Below are 21011 nucleotides of genomic sequence, written 5' to 3'. Positions count from 1 at the left end.
GCTCATTCTCTTGCTAGGAGCATGCCCGCTTATCTCACTCCATGGACCTTTTGCGGCAACTTTCCTACACATTCCCTACTTTTGATCAATTTGACCATCTGCTTCTCTGTTCCAACTCCCAGATGGCTGGATGCTCTAGGTAGGGGGAAAGCACATGACTGTACAGGTGTGGTTTCCAACTTTAGCAAGATTCTCAGTGCTGCTCTGCCATCTTCCTACGTGGTCCCAGTTGGTATCCTCATCTGTTCCTCACAACACTTCTTATGCAACTGCAGCCACTCCTCAAATTTATTCTGTGAAGATGGCCTTGTTTCCTTTTATCACAGAGAAAGTTAAGTCCCTTAGATGTGAACTCTCCCCATCTTTCTCCTCTGAATGCTATAGATTTTCTTATGTAACTCATGTCACAAGGTGTCTTTAGATTCTTTCCAAATCTGTCCTCAAGACAAGGATTCTTGTGAGTGGTTTATTTGAGAGGCGATCCCAGGAAGCATCAGTAGGAAATGGAACATGTACAGGGAAGGAAAGGAAGCCAGTGGGAGTGTGCTATACAGCAAGTTTCCTCCGTAAGTAACTGGGACCTTATCCTACTGGGGATTCTTGGATGTAACACAGGTGTGAGTCGTCCCACCCACTACGGGATGATGGATATTTACACACCATCTCCTGTTGAATTTATGACCAAAGTTTGCTCCAGGGGTCATTATTCTCCAGAATTTCTGGCCTGGTGCAGTCACATGCTCTTGGAAGTGTAAGTCCTTGTTCCAGCTGGAAAACTTGCAAAACTTTTGAGTGAGACCTATCTGGCTTTTACATATTCTGCTTCTGTTTCCAATATACTGTTGTTCAGTCACTAAGTTTTGTCTGACTCTTTTGGGACCGCGTGGACTGTAGCCCAACAGTGTCCTCTTTCCATGGGATTTCCCAATCTAGAATATTGGAGTGGGTTGCCAATTACTTCTCCAGGACATCTTCTCCACCCAGGGATTGAACCCATGTCTCCTGTCTTTGCAGAGAGATTCTTTATCACTGAGACACCAGAGAAGCCCTTCCAATATATTATTTATCTAGAAATACTAGATATTTTCTTGAGATGGTGGCTATTTACTGTTTAAGTCAAGATTTTTAGAATAATAAAAATACTTCTCCATCAAGCACCTGACTCCTGCATCTGAAAGCCATGGTTTTCAAGAGATATTTTGTGTGTGTGTTCATGTATTTTTGTACATGCTATAGGTTTACAGAAGACTGTCTACAGCCTAGTCTTCTTGTATATTATCTTCTCTGAGGTAATAAGCCAGATAATTTTGCTCTATTTTTATAATGTTGGAAGAAGGCAAATGATGATGGTGGTGATAATAAAAGAATCCCTGAGAAATAAAAAATAAATGGGGAAATATTTAAAAATATTTTCTTCTTACGTCTTATCTGACAGTGTCTCCTCTGTTTGGCTGCTGATGAGATAGACTGTAATGCTGATACTGGCAAAGATGCATGCTGGACCCCAAGATTCTGAAGCTGATGACCACCAGAGTCCTGACTGATGCCCAGAACTGAGGACACTCATGTCTGGCTAAATTCTTGGCTGCTGAGACTATTGACACTAACACTATTCCAGTTCCAAATTCTCCACGTCTCATAAGAATTTAGCAGAACAGTGTTTTACTTTTGTTTCTATCATACATTTTCAGCTTTCTGCACTAAGAATTTGGCATACACTCTTGGGATATATACCTACCTCTGAACCTTACCACTTTGGCTACCTTAACATCCCTAAAATGTATCTCATATCCCAGTGTTCAGTGAAGGTTTTGGCTCATAGCATGTATTCACCAAGTGTTACTGACTAAACTAAGTCTCATCATTAGTTTTCCTGCTGCTGCTAAGTCACTTCAGTCGTGTCCGACTCTGTGCGACCCCATAGACGGCAGCCCACCGGGCTCCGCCGTCCCTGGGATTCTCCAGGCAAGAACACTGGAGTGGGTTGCCATTTCCTTCTCCAATGCATGAAAGTGAAAAGTGAAAGTGAAGTCGCTCAGTCGTGTTCGACCCTCAGCGACCCCATGGACTGCAGCCTTCCAGGCTCCTCCATCCGTGGGATTTTCCAGGCAAGAGTACTGGAGTGGGGTGCCATTGCCTTCTCCTACAGCCTTCTAATTTATTCTATAGTCTGCTCAAGAATAATCTTTCTAAAAAGCTAAATAAATCACATGAAAACCTTCCACTGATTAAAGAACCAACTTCTGAGCAGCATACCCCAACTGTAACAGGGAAGAACAAATCTGACTACATATTGGATCCATCTCTTTAACTTTTGTATTCTATTGATTGTGCTACAAGTTAATTGCTAAAGTTATTATTGGCAAATAGATGAAGAAGCAATAGAAACAGTGACAGACTTTATTTTCTTGGGCTCCAAAATCATTGCAGATGGTGACTGCAGTCATGAAATTAAAAGACACTTGCTCCTTGGGAGAAAAGCTATGACAAACCTAGACAGTGTATGAAGTTCAGTTCAGTTCAGTTCAGTCGCTCAGTTGTGTCTGACTCTTTGCAACCCCATGAACTGCAGCATGACAGGCCTCCTTGTCCATCACCAACTCCTGGAGGCCACCCAAACCCATGTCCATCGAGTCGGTGATGACATCCAGCCATTTCATCCTCTGTCGTTCCCTTTTCCTTCTGCCCTCAATCTTTCCCAGCATCAGGGTCTTTTCAAATGAGTCAGCTCCTCGCATCAGGTGACCAAGGTACTGGAGTTTAATCTTCAACATCAGTCCTTCCAATGAACATCCAGGACTGATCTCCTTTAGGAGAGATCGGTTGGATCTCCTTGCAGTCCAAGGGACTCTCAATAGTCTTCTCCAACATCACAGTTCAAAACATCAATTCTTCTGTGTTCAGCGTTCTTTATAGTCCATCTCTCACATCCATACATGACCACTGGAAAAACCATAGCCTTGACTAGATGGATCTTTGTTGGCAAAGTAATGTCTCCGCTTTTGAATATGCTATCTAGATTGGTCATAACTTTCCTTCCCAGGAGTAAACATCTTTTAATTTCATGGCTGCAATCACCATCTGCAGTGATTTTGGAGCCCAGAAAATAAAGTCTGATACTGTTTCCACTGTTTCCCCACATATTTGCCATGAACTGATGGGACCAGATAACATGATCTTAGTTTTCTGAATGTTGAGCTTTAAGCCAACTTTTTCACTCTCCTCTTTCACCTTCATCAAGAGGCTCTTTAATTCTTCTTCACTTTCTGCCATAAGGGTGGTGTCATCTGCATATCTGAGGTTATTGATATTTCTCCTGGCAATCTTGAATTCAGCTTGTGCTTCCTCCAGCACAGCGTTTCTCATGATGTACTCTGCATTTAAGTTAAATAAACAGGGTGACAATATACAGCTTTGACGAACTCCTTTTCCTATTTGGAAATAGTCTGTTGTTCCATGTCCAGTTCTAACTGTTACTTCCTGAACTGCATACAGGTTTCTCAAGAGGCAGGTCAGGTGGTCTGGTATTCCCATCTCTTTCAGAATTTTCCACAGTTTATTGTGATCCACACAGTCAAAGGCTTTGGCATAGTCAATAAAGCAGAAATAGATGTTTTTTAGAACTCTCTTCTTTTTTCCATGATCCAGTGGATGTTGGAAATTTGATCTTTGGTTCCTCTGCCTTTTGTAAAACCAGCTTGAACATCTGGAAGTTCACGGTTCACATATTGCTGAAGCCTGGCTTGGAGAATTTTGAGCATTACTTTACTAGTGTGTGAGATGAGTGCAATTGTGTGGTAATTTGAGCATTCTTTGGCATTGCCTTTCTTTGGGATTGGAATGAAAACTGACCTTTTCCAGTCCTGTGGCCACTGCTGAGTTTTCCAAATTTGCTGGCATACTGAGTGCAGCACTTTCACAGCATCATCTTTTAGGATTTGAAATAGCTCATCTGGAATTCCATCACCTCCACTAGCTTTGTTCGTAGTGATGCTTCCTAAGGCCCACTTGACTTCACATTCCAGGATGTCTGGCTCTAGGTCAGTGATCACACCATCGTGATTATCTGGGCCATGAAGATCTCTTTTTGTTCAGTTCTTCTGTGTATTCTTGCCATCTCTTCTTAATATCTTCTGCTTCTGTTAGGTCCCTACCATTTCTGTCCTTTATTGAGCCCATATTTGCATGAAATGTTCCCTTGGTATCTATAATTTTCTTGAAGAGATCTCTAGTCTTTCCCATTCTATTGTTTTCCTCTAAGCAGAGACATTACTTTGCTGACAAATGTCCATATAGTCAAAGTTATGGTTTTTCCAGTAGTCATATACAGATGTGAGAGATGGACCATAAGGAAGGCTGAGTGCTGAAGAATTGATACTTTTAAACTGTGGTGTTGGAGAAGACTCTTGAGTGTCCCTTGGACTGCAAGGAGAGCAACCAGTCAGTCTTAATAGAAATCAACCCCCAAAATTCATTGGAAGGACTGGTGCTGAAGGTGAAGCTCCAATACTTTGGCCACCTGACGTGAAGAGCTGATTCACTGGAAGAGACCCTGATTCTTGGAAAGATTAAAGGCAGGAGAAGGGGACGACAGAGGATGAGATGGTTGGATAGCATTACTGACTCAAGGAACATGAGTTTGAGCAAGCTCCAGGAGATGGTGAAGGACAGGAAAGCCTGGTGTGCTGCAGTTTATGAGGTAGCAAAGAGTCTGACATGACTGAGCAACTGAACAACAACAAATCACTGAAGGAATTTTATTTTAGCATAAAGAATACATAATGACCCTTCTCTGGGAACCCTGCCTCCCATGCCTGATGCTTAAGCTAAAATACCTTTGCTTAGTTCACAGGGAACATCCTGACCAGGCCCACCTGTGAATGGCTGCAGGAAAGGAGATATTAAGACATCCTCCCTGGAGTCTGGCCAGGACCAGGAAACATTTGCAACAGCTTATCACCTTTTGGGGGTGCTTCCCTGGTGGCTTAGCAGTAAAGAATCTGCCTGCTAATGCAGGGGATGCAGGAAACATGGGTTCAATCTTTGGGTCAGGAAGATCCCTGGAGGAAATGACAAACTACTCCAGTCTTCTTGACTGGAAAATCTCATGGACAGAGGAGTCCGGCAGGCTATAGTTCATGGGGTTGCAAAGAGTCAGACACAATTGAGCACACACATCGCCTTTTTTATTTTATCTGCTCACCTCCCTCTCTTCGTCCTGTATAAGAAATTAGCATCCAAACCCAAGCAAGAGTGTTCTTCGGGGCCCTAGTCTACCATCTTGGTCGCGGTTTTCCAAATAAAGTTGCTATTCTTTGCCCCAACAACTCACCTCTCAATGTATTGGCCTGTCTTGCAGTGAGCAGTATGAGCTTGGACTTGATAACAAGACCTCCCATGGTTGACTTTTGCCTTTCTCTTAGCCTCATCTCTCGCTGCACCTCCTTTTTGCCTGAATGCATTGACACTCTCAGGCATTTAAACATGTTTGTGCACTGTGACTTCATTGTGCCCTCCTTTCTTTTGCTACTTCTGTTCTGCATGACCTTTTTCCTGCCATTAACTGGGGGACTCCAAATGGTTTTAAAAACTCAGTGCAGTCACCTTTTCTCTGGAGCTCATATGTGCTTCCAGGAGAGGCACTCATTGGCCTTTCTTGGGTTTCACATGTAAAAGGTTGATGAGCAGAGTATCTGCCACAATGGTTGCTGTGGGGTTTTAATGGTGTTAGTTAGCTAGTTAGTGTTAGTTACTTAGTCACGTCCAGTTCTTTGTGACCACATAGACTGAAGCCTGGCAGGCTCTTCTGTCCATGGGACTCTCCAGGCACGAATACTGGAACAGGCAGCCATTTCCTTTTCCAGGGGATCTTCACAACTCAGGGATCAAACCCAGGTCTCCTGAACTGCAGGTGGATTCTTTATCACTGAGCCACCAGGAAAGCCCTTTAATGGCATAAAATGATATAAAGCATGGAACTCTGCCTGGTGCAGAATTTATACTTAATTTATGTTACCAGTATTAGTTCTTTAGACACCTTTACTAGGAATATCATTATAATCTATGGTGTCATTTATGTGCACATTTCCCAATGCCCAAGAGATGTGAGCTGTGTCCTGTTCATCTTATGTGTCCAATATTTAGTATTATGTTAAATAAGTGGATGAAGCCACCTATCTCTGGTACACTTACCTGGCGTTTTATAGTCCAAAAAATACCCCTTCATTATTTTACTTTATCTGTAAATTTTTTCCACGCACAGCCAATGTTTTTAGTCAGTGAAACTATTCTGTATGACACCATAATGACAGATTTATGACATTTAACATTTGTTAAAACCCATAACTGCAACGCAAAGTAAATCTTAATGTAAGCTTATTAGCTATTAATAGTAACAGTATATCACTATTGATTAATCGTCACAAATGTTTCACATGAGTGAAAGATGTTAATCATAGGAGAACTGAGAAGATAGAAGAAGGAGAAGGTATATGGCAATTCTCTGTACTTTCTGTTCAATGTTTCTGGGCTCTGTGTGAATAGAATGCTAGATTTCTAACTTATATTCATTCAGAACTTTGATATAGTTCCATTTATTCTGGCATCTAGTATTACTGCTAAAAGACTAGAAAGCTTATTATTTAGTGAATTTTTTTTAAAAAAAATTTGAATGAGGCTTGAAACTCTAATCCAATTGTAAGAATATAAAGAAATATTATGTTATAAAAAAACAGATTAACATGTGATACAGTATTATTAAGTAAAGTACAGATTTTGTTTAAATTTCACAAAATTTTATGCTAGTGTCCATAATTAGTTTTCATACCTTTTTCAAGATTCCACATTGTATTTAGTTGCACTGGGCAACTTCAGCTGCATGCAACAAGTTCTGATGAATTCTCTTCTCATGTGTATTCTATTACAAATATTTTCTAATTTTTCTTGTTATGGCTTCTTAGATACACTTGTCATTTAAAAATGGACATTTAATTCCCAGATATGTGGAGTTTTTAAAGTATTCTTGATATTAATTTGTCATTTAAATGTTTTTTTCTCTGCAATCACGCTCTGTGTTTTTTCAGTCTTTTAAATTTTTGAGGTCTTCAATGACTAAGTCAAAGATCTCTCTTGGTAAATGTCACACAGCACTTGAAAATATATGGGTTATTTTCAAATATATTTTGATATTGATTTCTAACCTAATTCCACAGTGATAAGACAATAGACTTGATACGATTTCAGTACCTTTAGATCATGAAATTTTTGCATATTGTTTTGCATCCCTGGATATGTTCCAGTATCTTCTGGTTTATAGTGTATGGGAACTTGAATAGGATTTGTATCCTGCTACTGTTTGAAAATTGTATAAATCTTAATTATGCTGAATTGGTTCATGATGCTTTTTTTCAAGTCTACTTTATCCTTCTACTTTTTGTATATTCATTCTATTAATTTTTGAGAGTTTAATATTAAAACTCCAACTATATTTTTGGGTTCCAAAATCACTGCAGATGGTGATTGCAGCCATGAAATTAAAAGACGCTTACTCCTTGGAAGGAAAGTTGTGATCAACCTTGACAGCATATTAAAAAACAGAGACATTTCTTTGTCAACAAAGGTCTGTCTAGTCAAGGCTATTGTTTTTCCAGTGGTCATGTATGGATGTGAAAGTTGGACTATAAAGAAAGCTGAGTGCAGGCGCCAGCCTTTCCCGGGCTAGCGGGCGGGCGGTTGTCCGAGCCTCGGCGTCTGTGCGTCCAGTCACGTAGATTACGCACACACTTCATCCCGGGCTGCCGCCGGGAGCTCCCCCAGGCAGCAGTCCCCTCACAGACCCGGGCACCCTGGAGGCTAAAATTGAAATCTTAAAAAAAAAAAAAAAAAAAAAAAAGAAAGCTGAGTGCAGAAGAATTGATGCTTTTGAACTGTGGTGTTGGAGAAGACTCTTGAGAGTCCCTTGGACTGCAAGGAGATCCAACCAGTCCATCCCAAAGGAGATCAGTCCTGGGTGTTCATTGGAAGGACTGATGTTAAAGTTAAAACTCCAATACTTTGTCCACCTGCTGCAAAGAGCTGACTCATATGAAAAAACCCTGATGCTGGGAAAGATTGAGGGCAAGAGGAGAAGGGGACGACAGAAGATGAGATTGTTGGATGGCATCACCAACTTGATGGATGCGAGTTTGGGTGGACTCCGGGAGTTGGTAATGGACAGGGAGGCCTGGCATGCTGCGGTTCATGGGTCTGCAGAGTTGGACATGACTGAGTGACTGAACTGAACTGAACTGAAAAATCTTAATTTATCTACTTAAAAAATAATTGTAATCTATAGTGGAACTCTAAGTAACTTTGTTCTGTATTTTCCAAGTCTCCTGCAAATGTGTTATCATACTTTTATGATTAAAAAAATAAATAATAAACTTCATTATTTAAAAAGTAGCTTCCTGAACCCATGAGGAATAATGGGTGATATTATCTGAAAATCAGAGATGTGGTACAGTTGACCCAAAGACACACAATTAAAACCGTCAGAGATGAGATTTACATTTTCTTATGCTACACTTTGCGTAGTTAGCACAAGATGAATTTTTAACCTCCACTCCACTTTTTGAGAGGAATAAGGCAACCTCATTACTGACATTATCCTTCCGGCACTTTTCGAAAGTAAGTCTTAGGTGGAGTGGAGTTTATTAGGGACTGGATAAGAATACCCTTCACAAGACTAATTTAGAGTCTTTATGGCTCAGTACAGGCTGTCAATTCTAAGTTATTTGACATTTAATTTCTACTGATATAAATTTTATATGACAAATAGTTTCTTTTAATTGCATCACCTCTGGCTTATATAGACCATAAAAGGTTTCCATTTTAACAGCCAGCATCATAAGAACCCTGGCTGAGAGGAATAAGTTGAGAAAACTTGCAAGGGCATGACTGGCTCCCTGGGGAAAAAAAATACCTGGATGGAGGTTGCTTTGGGCCCAAGAATACCTGCACCAGTGTTTGTGCTGAGCACCTGAATTGGCAAGAGTACTACTTCCTCTTAGGACCTTGACTGATACACTTTTCTTTTAGCAGTGAGCTCCTCCTTTGGCTCATCCTTTCCACTGATGAATTTTATGTGAAAAGAACTTGCTTTTTAAAATGCTCTGGCAAGCACTAATAACAACTTCACAATAATTTCACCCAGAATCTCTAATTTTGTATCTTTGTTCCTTTATATAAAAGTACTCTGTCTAGGGATGGTGGCATAACTGAATCTCATTAAATATTTGGAAAATATTGACTTGTATTTATATATCAATTATTTATTGAGCATCTACTATATGCCAGGTTGTATGGTAGATACTATGGAGAATAAGCGGTCTCTGTCACCAAGAAGCTTTCAGTCTACTGGGAAGATCTGATATATCTATACAATGGGACAAAAATAAAAAGCATATGGGTGCAGCACTGTATGGTTTATTAAGAGCATTCATGTGTTCATTACAACAATACTCTCTGGAGGAGAAGAGTGTGTTGTATTTCTCCCATTTGATTGGTGACAACTCTGAGTGTGACAGTTGGTCTTCTACTTCTAAGATCTGGTGCTCTGTCTTTACCATGGTTTGTGTCTATGCTTCTATATATCGTATATAGAGGACTCTATATACTAGGACACTACAGAGTCCTTTAATAAAATATGAACTCTTTCAAGATGTAACACAGAATATATGTTACTCTTGTGTATGCCATTGTCAATAATGTTTTTGCATCTGCTGATGTGTATTTTGTATATTTGTAATGTTAAGGAAACCAGACGACATTAACAGTTGGGTAATGTTGCTTCAGTCTGTGTAGTAAAATATTTATTAATGTCCCATCAACCAAATGTATATGGATTTTATTAGGATACACTATATATTAGACATTTCTAATCTTGAGTCTAATATTCCTGCATAGTATCAACCTTTTGCCTTTGTGTATTTAAAAGTTCTTTTAACTTATATGCAGAGTACATTATGCAAAATGCCAAGCTGGATGAATCACAAGCTGGAATCAAGATTTCTGGGAGAAATATTAACAACTTCAGATATGCAGATGATACCACTCTACTGGCTGAAAGTGAAGAGGAACTAAAGAGCCTCTTGATGAGGGTGAAAGAGGAGTGTGAAAAAGCTGGCTTAAAACTCAACATTCAAAAAATGAATCATGGCATCAGGTATATCAGGAGAAGAATGTATTGCAACTTCTCCTGTTTGTATTTTTCTACTTCATGGCAAACAGAAGGGGGAGAAGTGAAAACAGTGACAGATTTTATTTTCTTGGGCTCCAGAATCACTGTGGACAGTGATTGCAGCCATGAAATTAAAGACACCTGCTCCTTGGAAGAAAGGCTATGACAAACCTAGACAGCATATTAAAAAGCAGAGACATGGCTTTGCTGACAAGTCCATATAATCAAAGCTACTGTTTGTCCAGTAGTCATGTAAGGATGCGAGAGTTGGAACGTAAGGAAGGCTGAGTACCGAAGAACTGATCCTTTTGAATTATAATGTGGAGAAGACTCTTGAGAGTCTCTTGGACTGCAAGGAAATCAAGCCAGTCAATCCTAAAGGAAATCAACTTTAAATATTCATTGGAAGTACTGATGCTGAAGAGGAAGCTCCAATACTTTGGCCACCTGATGTGAAGAGTTGGCTCATTGGAAAAGACCCTGATGATTGAAGGCAAAAGCAGAAGTGGGTGACAGAGGATGAGATGGTTAGATAGTATCACCGACTCAATGGACACAAATCTAAGCAAGCTCTGGAAGATAGTGGAGGACAGAGGAACCTAGCATGCTGCAGTCCTTGGGGTCACAGAATTGAACATGACTTACTAACTGAACAACAAAAACAATTTAAAATTTCTACCCTTAACCTGGGAAATTTTGAAGATGACTTTCACCTTTTGTGCTAAATATCTCTAACTCCACCTCATCCATTTTTTACACCTCTCTGTCCTCTCCTACCCTGCTCTCTGCCTGGAGAGGCTCACCTGTGTGAATTATATCAGTGGGCTCTTGTACCCACAGGAAGAGGTATCATTGGATTTGGCCTGTGGGGATTCCTGGAAATCAGAGGACAGGAAGCCAGTGAGGCTAGAGTGTTTATTCCCAGAGTCTCTCTCTTTGAGGTCATCTTGGGCTGATTCCGATGCTCCTCATAATGTGAATTTCTCTTCTTCCTGCACCTTCTCCTTGTCTCATCACATCTAGGAGGAGTAACAACTGTTTATAAAAAAGACACACCTATTTACAAAGGGGACACATTATCACAATTCCTTTATTCAGTCCTCTTTAAATTATTCTAATCTGAGCATTCCGTTTGTTTCCTATTAAAACCCTGTTTACTATTTAGATCTTTAAAGAGTCCATGTGCCTTGAAAGGTTCATGCCCATGCACCAGTCTGTGCCCTGGCTTATTGTTTCTGTGAATTGAACTTTTGTAAAGTGAAAATATGACTTCCCTGGTGCCTCAGACAGTAAAGAGTCTGCCTGCAGTGTGGGAGACCCAAGTTCAATCTCTGGGTTGGGATGATCCCCTAGAGAAGGCAATGGCAACCTACTCCAGTATTCTTGCCTGGAAAATACCATGGATGGAGGAGCCCAGCAGGCTACAGTCCATGGAGTCGCAAAGAGTCGGACACGACTGAGCGAATTCACTTCTTTTTCTTAAAGTGAAAATAAGCACAAGACCTCAGAAGGAAAACTCAGTCAAAATGAAGAGTAAATAAAAAATATAAAAATAAAGAAATTAAAAAAAAGAAGAAAGCACAAGAAAAGGCAGGGAAGGAAGCAAGGACAGCTTCCAGATGCACAAGTGACAAGAATTCAGAAATATAAATAAAAACCATCATTGTTTGGTAATTCGTGCTAAGTCACTTCAGGCGTGTCCAACTCTGTGACCCCATGGATTGTAACCCACCAGACTCCTCTGTCCATGGGATTCTCCAGGCAAGAGTACTGGAGGGGGTTGCCATGCCCTCCTCCAGCAGATTTTTCTGACCTAGAGATTGAACTGAAGTCTCTTATGTCTCCTGCATTGGCAGGTGGATTCCTTACCTCGAGCACCACCTGGGAAGCTCCATCATCATTTAATGATGAAAAAAAATGAGGAGTAGAAGAAGTTAACCTGATGGGAACGATGGGTGGGAATGGAAGAGGGCAGAGCTAGAGATAAAAGAAAAGGCACCCTACTAACAGGAAGTCTGCTGTTTTCATCTTTGAGTTACTTATAGTGACACTGGGGTATTTTGAGATACAAAGTTTCCTCTAGGAAGATCTATTTCTGAAACTCATACATATGTATATTAGGAAAATAGCATAGTATAATGGGAATGGACCTGGGAATAAATTTGTGATCTACTACTTGTTGCATCATCTTTTAACTTCTCTGAGGTTCAATATCCACAAAAAAAAGTGTAGATAATATAATCATAGATATTTAATAAATGATGGGTATCCCTGTTTGTCTTTGGGATTTAATTACATTTTGTTGTTGTTTAGCCACTCAGTCGTGTCTGACCCTCTGTGACCTCGTGGACTGTAGTCCAGCAGGCTCCTCTGTCCATGGGATTTCCCAGCAAGAATACTGGAGTAGGTTGCCATTTCTTTCTTCAGAGGATCTTCCCAACCCAGTGGTAGAACCCAAGTCCCCTGCATTGGCAGGTGGATTCTTTACTGAGCTGAGCCACCAGGGAAGCCCATTTAGGTATGGAGAAATACATTTCTGCTAAAATGAAAAAAAAATGTTTTTTGGGGGAGCCTTATTTTTGTGCCATACATAAGAGGAAATATAGATCATTGTTTACCCTTAAAGTTAAATTCTTCCCCAAATATCCATCAATCAAAGCCAGACTATCCACAGTTGGGAGAATCTCAGCTGATACTAGCTTTTTATGATAGAATCTTTTGGAATAAGGATTCTTGGATTGATGACACCACCGTATCATTAATTGAATCTCCCAACAAAAAGTTTATTAAGTAACTGAGGAAAGTGAAGTGAAATTCGCTCAGTTATGTCAGACTCTTTGCAACCCCATAGACTATACAGTTGGAGAAGGCAATGGCACCCCACTCCAGTACTCTTGCCTGGAAAATCCCATGGACGGAGGAGCCTGGAAGGCTGCAGTCCATGGGGTCGCTGAGGGTTGGACATGCCTGAGCGACTTCACTTTCACTTTTCACTTTCCTGCTTTGGAGAAGGAAATGGCAACCCACTCCAGTGTTCTTGCCTGGAGAATCCCAGGGACGGGGAAGCCTGGTGGGCTGCCATCTATGGGGCTGCGCAGAGTCGGACACGACTGAAGTGACTTAACAGCAGACTATATAGTCCATGGAATTCTCCAGGCCAGAATACTGGAGTGTGTAGCCATTCCTTTCTCCAGGGGATCTTCCCAACACAGGGATTAAACCCAGGTCTTCCACATTGCAGGCCTATTCTTTACCAGCTGAGCCACCAGGGAAGCCCAAGTAACTGAGGGCCTGATGCATTTTTGCAAGGCCTTATGTTACATCCTTTAAATATAAAAAATAAACAAGCCATTGTCCTTGCCTTCAAGGACACGCCTGCTTAGTTAGGGAAAAGGATAAGAGTTGACTATCAAAGTCATCAATTCAGTTCAGTTCAGTCCTTCAGCCATGTCTGACTCTTTGTGACCCCGTGGACTGCAGCACGCCAGGCCTCCCTGTCCATCACCAACTCCCAGAGTTTACCCAATCTCATGTCCATTGAGTTGGTGATGCCATAGGTCATATCTTATTATCCTTGTTGCCCCAGTGCTAATATATCACTCCATCCATTTTGAGTACATAGGATAAAAAGTTGTTGAATCTAATATAAATTAATAGCCAGCAATGCTAAACACAAGAAGCAGACACATTGAATGCACTAGAAACTCAAAAAGAGAGCTCTTTGTAATTGCTTCGGGCCTTGATAAGTGTGCAGATTTGGGTAGGTTTAGTGGGGCATGGACAACACTTTGGGGGACTGTCTAATTATTTACTTAGTTTAGATTTATAGAAATCAAATTACCAAGTAAAGTGGTATGAATTTTAATAGGAAATGATTTACAGACACAAATTTACATAGTCTTGATTTTAATAAGACTAAATTTACATATACCCTCCAGAAGAGTGTGTTAATTTTTTTTTTATCACAACCAGCAGTATGTGAAAGTGCTATTTCACTGTGTCAGCATTAGCATAGTGTGTTATCACTGAAAAATATTTATGTGCTTTGTGATAGATGATACCATATCTCAGTTAATAATGCTTCAGGTAAAGTTTTTGATTAATTGAGCAAGTGCAGGGTGGAATAATGATGCTGTGACTGCACTGAGAGGGTGAGAAGAATTGAGGCTAGTAAAGAGGCACAGAAAGAAGGTGAGAGCGAGAGGATTGTCTGTGGGAAGTGAGCAAAGTAAAGCTCTGAGGAATCATGTCGGGAAGGGTGTGTACAGCCAAGGTAGCCATGGTGAATGGAAATATATTTGTCATCCAGAGGGAGGGTTGCCAGCTGGGGATCCTGGGTGTGGGACAATTACGAGTGAGAAAAAGGTGTGACGTAAGCTTGAGGTTGCAGTTAGGGGTCAGTGCGGGCAAGGAGGACAGGAACTAGGAGTGTGGGGGTCAGATACATTAGCAGTACTTTTTGTTGTTGTTGTTTTTATTTTTTGTTGTTTAATTTTACAATCTTGAATTGGCTTCCACACAAGATTGTGGAACAACAATGTGAATCAGCAACAACTATACATGCATCCCTTCCCTCCCAAGCCCCTGCCCCAACCCCACCCCTCCAGGCCTCAGAGAGCATCAGACTGGGCTCCCCAACTACACAGCAACCTCTCACCAGCCATCCATCCAACACATGATAGTGTATACACGTCGATGTTACCCTCTCTTTTCGTCCCACTCTCAGAAAAATAAATATGTTAACCCATACATATGGAATTCAGAAAAATGGCACCGACGAATCCATCTGTAGGGAAGAAATTGAGATGCAGATGTTGAGAACAGACCTGTGGAGAAATGCCTCTTAACTGTGCTTTATTTTTTTCTACCATATGAAAAATAGATAGCCAGTGGGAGTTTGATATGTGAAGCAGGGCACCCAAAGCCGGTGCTCTGTGACAACCTGGAGGGATGGAGTGGGGAGGGAGGTAGGAGGGGGTTCAAGAGGGAGGGGACACATGTATGCCTATGGCAATTTATACTGACATATGGTAAAAATCATCATAATATTGTATTATCTTCCAATTAAAATAAAATTAAAAAAAAATAAAAAATGCAATACTTTTTTGATGTGTCTGAGGATGATGTCCAGCTCTGTGAAGCAATTGGGCATCACTTGCAACCAATAAATAGCAGGAGGGCTCAAAGAAATATCCCAGAATATTGAGGAAGAAGGGAAACATTGGGAGAAAATTGAATATTGGAGAGAGGATGTGTTTCTTTAAGAAAGAGGCTGCACTTGAAGTACTACCTTAGGTAGTACTTGATCAACTTGTATAGGAAGCAGGGAGCCAGAATTGCCTATTGGTTAAAAAGTAGGGCTGACTCCTCCATTCACTTCAGTTCATTCACTCAGGTGTGTCCAGTTCTTTGTGACCTCAAGGACTGCAGCATGCCAGGCTTCCCTATCCATCACCAGCTCCCAGAGCTTGCTCAAACTCATGTCCATTGAGTCGTTGATGCTATTCAGCCATCTCACTGTCTTTCTTCCCCTTCTCCTTCTGCCCTCAGTCTTTCCCAGCATCAGTCATTTAATGTGGACAAGGCACTTGAAAACTTCAGTGCTTCAAATTCCTCATCTACCTAGTATAAAATGAGTTTAAATGAGATGTTACATTTCACTGGAGCATAATAGTGTCTGGCACATAGTAAGTGCTCCGAAGTGTTAGAGAAGGAACTAGCAACCCACTCCAGTATTCTTGCCTGGGAAATCCCATGGATAGAGGAGCCTAACGGGCTACAGTATATAGGGGATTACAAAGAGTCAGACACAACTGAGCAACTCATCATGCATAAGCATTAGCTGCTTTTGCTGGTGGTAGTGTTATATTGTTGTGGCTGGAAGTGGTATTTTTTTCTGGTTGCTACTTTTGTACATTGTTGGAGTGAAATGTATTTGTGTGATGTTACATCAGTGATCTGAGGGATGGAGCTGAGGGCAGGCTGGAGGCCAGTGTTTTCAGCAGGAGTATATGGGACTGGTTTCTAATTTCTTCCAACAGTTGTAGAATTGAAACGGATAGGTGGAGTCTCAGGGGGTGGGGCTGAGCTGAGGCGCTCTGGTTCTTTATGTTTCAGTGTAGAAAGAATTCAGCTAGACACAAAGTGATAGATAAGAATTTATTTATTAGAACAGGATGCTTGTGAGGCTTATGAGCAGGTGGACAAGAGGGTGCCATGCTCTGAGAATTAGTGGGCTGTAGTTTTATAATCACAGGAAAAGTGGATAGGGGGAAAAGACCACCTTTTTTCTCATTCTTGAGTAGACATCAGGCTTCCATCATCAGTTTCTCCTCCATGACGGGGGGTGGGGGGTTTTCTTATCCTTCCACAGTCAATCCGGGACTTTTGTAGCACAATGAAAATCAGCAAAAAAGGTGATAACATATGTTAAAATATGATAAATCTCGGGTTTCAATATAATGTCACCCTTTTCTGTAATTTTGTCTTCAGTGCTTGCAGAGGAGCATGTCATAGGAATCAATAATTTACTGACCTTACTGGGCAGGATGTAGGTCTCATTTTACCACTGTCTTATTATTTAGTGGCCTTCCCTGGTGGCTCAGATAGTAAAGAATTTGTCTGCAATGCAGGAGATCCAGGTTTGATCCATGGTTCGGGAAGATGACCTGGAGAAGGAAATGGCAGCCCAATCCACTATTCTTGCCTGGAGAATTCTAAGGACAGAGGAGCCTGGTAGGATACAGTCTGTGGGGTCACAAAGAGTTGGACATGACTGAATAAACCTGTCTGTCTAGTACTTGGTGGCATGTCTCATTCTTCTGCTTATGGTTTTTTCCTAAGCAAGCCTGCTTGGTTTTGTGCTAAAGCAAACCTGCTTTCTTGAATGATCGTTAACTTAACAAGGGTCTCTCATACTTTTTACTTATGATCCCTTTGTGGAATTAACTACTTAATCACCTATTTTGTCACCTTTATCCTGTCTCTATCAGAATGCTCTAGATGATGCTGGAAGAATCCTTCAGTGTGCTTCCTGAGCATGTCATCCAATTAGCATTCTGGTGATTGCAGCCATGAAATAAAAAGAAGCTTACTCCTTGGAAGGAAAGTTATGACCAACCTAGATAGCATATTCAAAAGCAGAGACATTACTTTGCCAACAAAGGTCTGTCTAGTCAAGGCTATGGTTTTTCCAGTGGTCATGTATGGATGTGAGAGTTGGACTGTGAAGAAAGCTGAGTGCCAAAGAATTGATGCTTTTGAACTGTGGTGTTGGAGAAGACTCTTGAGAGTCCCTTGGACTGCAAGGAGATCCAACTAGTCCATTCTAAAGGAGATCAGTCCTGGGTGTTCTTTGGAAGGAAAAATGCTAAAGCTGAAACTCCAGTACTTTGGCCACCTCATGGGAAGAGTTGACTCACTGGAAAAGACTCTGATGCTGGAAGGGATTGAGGGCAGGAGGAGAAGGGGACGACAGAGGATGAGATGGCTGGATGGCATCACTGACTCGATGGACTTGAGTCTGAGTGAACTCTGGGAGTTTGTGATGGACAGGGAGGCCTGGTGTGCTGCGATTCATGGGGGTCGCAAAGAGTTGGACACGACTGAGTGACTAAACTGAACTGAACTGAATCTTCTCAGTCTCTGGATATCAGAGTCCTTTTATAAGTGACTCAGAACAGAAGCAAGGAAGGAATTGGGGTAAATATTCAACTTTTGTTATAGAGTTTCTGTCTTATATGAACTATATGAACTGTCTATATGATCTCCTTTCTCTATGGGAGGAGAGGAAAAGTCTGGACTGACTTTTTGAACTTAGCCCCAGTATGCCTCTTCCTGGTAGGCAAGACTGCTGACTGACTGCTGCCTTTCATAAAACCCAGGGGTCCCTCAGTGCACATTTGGAGTCTTGACTTAATCTTGATTTTCTGCTCCTTTATGTGGGGGTTTATGCAGCTGTCATCTGTTTTGATGGGCTTCACTCCATAAGGTGAGCTTATGAGCTTTGCAAAAATAGCCTCTGTTTTTAGGACCCTTTAGCTCCTCAGTTTGTCATCCTTGTTTTTCTGTTTAGACTGTGATCTTTATTTTCTTTTTGGTGTGGCCCGATCAAAGCAGGTGAATATTTGTTGACAAGTTTTAGCCCACAGTTTATAGCTTCTGCTGTGTGTAGTATTATTCTACACTTCTTAAAGCCACAGTGGTGTGGCTTTAAGACACAGTGGTATTTCTCACAATAATTTTTAAAAATAATTGTATTTATCTGTTTTATTTTCAGCTGTGCTGAGCCTTCACTGCTGTGCGGGCTTTTCTCTAGCTGTGCTGAGCAGAGGCTACTCTCTAGTTGTCGTGCATAGTCTTCTTATTGCAGTAGCTTCTCTTTTTGCATAGCACAGGCTCTAGGGTGCTCGGCCTTTAATAGTTGCGGCTATTAAACTACTGTTGTAAACTACTGAGTTGTAACTCAGTAGTTACAGTTCCTGGGCTCTAGAGCACAGGCTCAATAGCTGTGGTGCACGAGCTTTGTTGCTCCAAGGCACGTGGGATCTTCCTGGATCAGGGATTGAATCCATGTCTCTTACACTGGCAGGCAGATTCCTTACCACTGAGCTACCAGGGAGGCCCTTTCACGATGATTTGAACACTGGCTGAACGTATCTACCCTCTCTGTGCCCAGAGACACAGGGACCCAAATAACCTGAGGCCAGACTGAAGGTATCTGTTTCAGTTGGGGGATGGAAAGAGAACTTTGAAAATTTGAATTTTGGATAAAAAGCTCTTCCACCTTAGATGAAAGTAAGTTTCAGAATGCATCAAACCATTATTTGGCTGTGCTCACCTTAGTCACAAATTAGTTTTTACTGTTCATTCTTCTGTAGGTTTTTTAGTAGGATATGCCACTTCTGACAGAAGGACAGGAGCTAGGAAAGGTCTTGGACCTACCTAGGAAGGAAAAGAGTGTTGAATCATCACAAGTGTGGCTCTGGAGACCTGTAGAAAGTATCTGCAACACTCTGTTTTTATTTCTGTTGGTGGTGGTGGTGAAAAACCAGTGCCTTGTAAAAATGGAAAAGCATCCATGCTAAGTTGCCTCAGTCATATCTGACTCTTTGCGACCCTGTGGATCATAGCCTGCCAGGCTTGTCTGTCCATGGGATTCTCCTGCAAGAATACTAGAGTAGATTGTCATGCCCTCCTCCAGGGGATCTTCCCAGCCCAGGGATTGAAACTGAGTCTCTTACATCTCCTTCATTGGCAGGTGGATTCTTTACCAATAGTGCCACCTGGGAGGCCCAGAAAAATCACAGATCCTTGCTGACAATCCTGATCTTATAGTATTACTCTGGTCATTCACGGGCATCGGCAAATCAAAGTAAGAGATCCTACCACACTTCACCTGCTTGGGAAGAATCCTGGTGAGGAAGGGGCAAGGCTGAGATTTCCAGAGAGTGTTTGTTTCATTACCAGCCCATCTGAGGGGATGGAGTTCCAGTACAGAAGAGAAAGTACAGTATGAGGCTTCTCAGGTGGCTCAGTGGCAAAGAGTCTGCCTGCAATGCAGGAGATGAAGGTTTGATTCTGGATCAGGAAGATCTCCTGGAGAAGGAAATGGCAACCAACTCCAGCATTCTTGCCTGAAAATCCCATGGCCAAAGGAGCCTGGCAGGCCATGGTCCATAGTATCGCAAAGAGTCGGACACGACTGAGAGATTGAGCACACGTAGGATGGTAACAGTGATTCTTCCTTTCACTGAACAAAGATGTTTCTCTCCCTGTGTTTCCATTACTGCATGAGCTGCCTGGTGTGTTGGTTCAGAAATTGTTTGTTGCTTTGTCGATTCAGTGGGGCTGTGGATGGGGTAAAAATTTATCTTCCAGTGTAGAGTCAAAGCCCATTGCATATCCAAAGAAGAGAATAAAAAGAGACACAATTGGTTTTTTAAATACCGTTTCAACTAGACTAAGCTATTCACAGTCCCCAGAGCATATGCTATACACCTCTGATTCCCAACCTTTGCCCCCCAGTTTTTTATTTTCTGTAAAATCTCACAAATCCAGTTTACATTTTGCCTTCTTTACCTTTTCTTCCTATCCATATACAAACTGATGTTATTTTGGCTCTAATTACCTATTTCTGAGTATGATGTTCCAATTTGTTGATTTGCTTCTTGAAGTATGATGCTCAAATTTAAAGACGACGTATCAGATGTGATGGAATAAATGTTGATTAAAAAAAAGGAACAATTATTTCCTAGTTTCTCTTGGTGCCATTGAATATGGCAGCCACAACCCACCATGTTTTTTTTTTTTTTTACCTAAAAATTATTTTGTCTTTATTTAGCTAACAATCACAAAATTTAAGTTATAATTACAACTGTGTGATAATGCTTATAATGAACAAAACTCATTGTAATCAACAAAACATAGTGAAAGTCACTCAGTCGTGTCCAACTCTTTGCCACCCCATGGACTATACAGTCCATGGAATTCTCCAGGCCAGAATACTGGAGTGGGTGGCCTCTCCCTTGTCCAGGGTAAATTCCCAACCCAAGGAACAAAACATAATGAAAAGACAAAATTCCAATAATGAATAGGAATCCTAAAATGATTCAGGTGGTGACTTTTTAAGGGAGGGGTACATACTTTTTCCAATACAGTTTTACAATTACAGGTTACAAAGTTCTTGGTTTCATTTGTCTTGGAAGGGGGATAGGAAGAGATTCATTTTGCAGAAATGTTTTATGACTTCAGTTTTCCCAACTACTATTCCATTTTTAACTTAAATTTTATTAGA

The sequence above is a fragment of the Bos mutus genome, chromosome 11 (genome assembly GCF_027580195.1).
Source record: "Bos mutus isolate GX-2022 chromosome 11, NWIPB_WYAK_1.1, whole genome shotgun sequence".
In the NCBI taxonomy this organism is placed as follows: domain Eukaryota; kingdom Metazoa; phylum Chordata; class Mammalia; order Artiodactyla; family Bovidae; genus Bos; species Bos mutus.
The sequence above is the reverse complement of the archived record's forward strand: the minus strand, read 5'-3'. Positions refer to the sequence as shown.